Source organism: Myotis lucifugus, unplaced genomic scaffold (genome assembly GCF_000147115.1).
Source record: "Myotis lucifugus unplaced genomic scaffold, Myoluc2.0 scaffold_6, whole genome shotgun sequence".
NCBI classification, from domain to species: domain Eukaryota; kingdom Metazoa; phylum Chordata; class Mammalia; order Chiroptera; family Vespertilionidae; genus Myotis; species Myotis lucifugus.
The window spans coordinates 2,582,753-2,586,182 of record NW_005871054.1 but is presented as its reverse complement, the minus strand read 5'-3'; the positions used below and the strand labels follow the sequence as shown (position 1 = coordinate 2,586,182).

Here is a 3,430-nt window from a genome sequence, read left to right as displayed (position 1 = left end):
AGGCATATAGATTCAAGATCTTTATAGAAAGCCTATTTTACTTTATTTTTTAATCTAGAGGCCCATAGCACTAATTCCTGCACCATGGGGTCCCTTGACCTGGCCTGCAGGATCGGGCTGAAATCAGCTCTCTGACATCCCCGAGGGGTCCCGGATTGCAAGAGGGTGCCGGCCAGGCCAAGGGACCCCACTGGTGCACGATCGGGGCCCGGGAGGGATGCGGGAGGTTGGCCAGCCGGGGAGGGACTGCGGGAGGGCTCCAGGGCATGTCTGGCCCATCTCACTCAGTCCCAATCGGAGCATCTGCCCCCTGGTGGTCAGTGCACGTTATAGCAACTGGTTGACCGGTCGACTGTCTGCCCCCCTGGTGGTCAGTGCACGTCATAGCGAGCAGTTGAGCAGCCTTAACATATCATTAGCATATTATGCTTTGATTGGTTGAATGGACAACCGGACGACCAGATACTTAGCATATTAGGCTTTTATTATATAGGATATATTTTTGTTGATTTCAGAGAGGAAGGGAGAGGGAGATAGAAACATCAATGATGACAGAGAATCATTGATTGGCTGCCTCCTGCACGCCCCCCGCACTGGGGATTGAGCCCAAAACCTGGGCATGTGCCCTGACCAGCAATCACACCAGGATTTCCTAGTTCACAGGTCAATGCTCAACTACTGAGCCATACCAGCTTAGATAGACAGCCTATTTTAAAGATGAAATATTGTAAGGAGAACAAGCTATTAGGTAATATTTTCCCAAAAATTCTTCTCTAGAGACCATAAAGATATTGATGCTCTACTGCAGCGGTTCTCAACCTGTGGGTCGCAACCCCTTTGGGGATCAAACAACCCTTTCACAGGGGTCACCTAAGACCATCGGAAAACACATATATAATTACATATTGTTTTTGTGATTAATCACTATGCTTTAATTATGTTCAATTTGTAACAATGAAATTGGGGGTCACCACAACATGAGGAACTGTATTAAAGCGTCGCGGCATTAGGAAGGTTGAGAACCACTGCTCTACTGTAACCAGAAATTTTATCAAAAGGTTGTGTGTTTTTAATCCCAAATATTGACATGTTAGGGGTAGGACTACTGGAATGTCTTCTTGGAATCCCACTCATTCATTTATTATTTTATTCATAATTTATTATGTTTTTTACTTTGTGCCATGCAGTACGTGTTAGGTATTGCATATATGTTAGTGAACAAAACAGATATGTTTCCTTCTCCCATGGAACTGAAGACAGACAATAAGCAGGTAAGCAAATAAATCATTATATAAATACATTCATACATTTACTCACTGAAGAACTAATATTAAGCACATATTGTGTGTTGGGGAATATTTTGGGTTCTGGGAATTCAATGATGAGCAAAAATAGACTGGTTTCTGTCTTATGGAGCCTACATTCTGAGAGGGAGAGGCAACTTACTCAAAGAGTTACACTAAAAATGGCAACATTGTAACTATGAAAAGGCTATGAAGGAATAGTCATAAAGAAATTTACCCCACAAGGAGGTCAAGGAAAGCTTCCTTGAAGAAGTGAAGAATAGACGGAGAACTGAAGGATAATAAAGTTAGCTGGCAAAAGGAGGGAGGGGAGAGCATTTCAGAGAGAGGGAAGAGCATGTGCTTAAGGCCATAGTATGTCTTAGAGGCTAAAAGATGGTGAGTATGGCCAGAAGAGGAAGATGAACCCATAAAGGAGGCAGAAAGGGTACAGTTGGAGGTGAAGGAGCAAGCCACAGTCATAGAAACCATGGGAAGAAAGTGTTTCAAAAAGAAAGCCACAGACAGAGTCAAATGCTGCTGAGAGGTTTAGTAATATGAGAACTGAAAATGTCCCTGGATTTCACAACATGCAGCACATTGGTGAGCCCAGTGGAATTATGGACCATAAGCCAGAATAGAATGATTTGAGAGTGAGTGTAAGGAGAGTAAATGTAAAGGAGTAGAGTATGATTTTAGGAATTGCATTTGGTCACATGTAATGGAACCTGATGGCAGTAGTTTAAATAGGGTTATTTTTCTCACATAACAAGAATGACAGAGGGTGACGGACAGTTCAGGCTGCTGTAGTGGCTTCATGATGTAATGAATGCCATAGAATCCTTCTTTCTGCTTTGTTGTCATCCTCAGTATATGGCTATTTTTTTTCATTGTGAATGCAAGACAACTGTTCACTCTCAAGTCGATAGGAAGAAAGAAAGATCAAGGGGAAAGTTCTGGTGCCTATTCCAGAAAAGCAGAAATTTTCTGTAAATCCCCAGTCCACTTCAGCTTACATGTCATTGGCCCGAAGTATGTCATATGGCTGGGAGGCTGGGAAATGTAGCTCTTCAGCTTGACCCATTGCTGCTCCTAATAGAATCAGCTTCTGTAGGAAGAAGGGAGATGGATATTCAGAGCAACCATGGCAGCTACACAACACATACAAACCACACATTCAGAAAGTGTGTTGGTAAAAGAAAGGAGCGAGATAAGATGATAGTTGGAGGGGAACATGGAATTAAAATTTTTTAAAATTTAAATTGGGAATGACTTGAATATATTTAAAGACAAGAAGGGTCTAATCAAGAGACAGAAAGAGTGAGAGGGAGAGAGAGGATTTGAATATAAAAGAACAAAAGAGGTAATTAATTCTGCCCACCGATGTGGCTCAGTGGTTGAGCATTGACCTATGAACCAAGAAGTCACAATTTGATTCCCCATGCCCTGGTTTCAGTCTTGATCCCCAGTTGGGAGTGTGCAGGAGACAGCAGGAGGCAGCCAATCAATGATTCTCTCTCATCATTGATGTTTCTAGCTCTCGCTCTCTCTCCCTTCACCACTGAAATCAATAAAAAAATATATATATTTTTAAATATATTTTATTGATTTTTTTACAGAGAGGAAGGGAGAGAGATAGAGAGTTAGAAACATCGATGAGAGAAACATCGATCAGCTGCCTCCTGCACATCTCCTACTGGGGATGTGCCCGAAATCCAGGTACATGCCCTTGACCGGAATAGAACCTGGGACCTTTCAGTCCGCAGGCCGACGCTCTATCCACTGAGCCAAACCGGTTTCGGCAATAAAAATATATTTTTAAAAAAGTGTAATGTTCCTTAGAAAGGGGAAGGGGATGGAATCTAAATCAGAAGAGAGATTAACATTAAAGAGAATAAGGATAGGTTCTCTATGGTAACAACAGGAAAAGGAAAGTAGGCTTACATGTTTTATATTGAAAAAAAATGAAGTTTCTATTTCCTCTATAATGTAGGAGGTGAGGTTTGCTATTGCCAATGAGAGGGTATAAAGGAGTGATCAGAGCTTTGAGAAGTTTGACATGTTAAAGTTTGAAATAGCTGTTGCAGAGCATAACTGACTCAAGTATAAAGGGCACAAATAAAGTTCTATTGGGAATGTTATTCTCA

At 41.7% G+C, this 3,430-nt stretch overlaps 1 pseudogene; it reads right to left on the bottom strand.

Moving 5' to 3' along the window:
• LOC102432044 overlaps nt 1-2,367 on the bottom strand; it is a 16,448-nt pseudogene extending 14,081 nt beyond the window's left edge.
• Between the last annotated feature and the right edge of the window lie 1,063 nt (nt 2,368-3,430).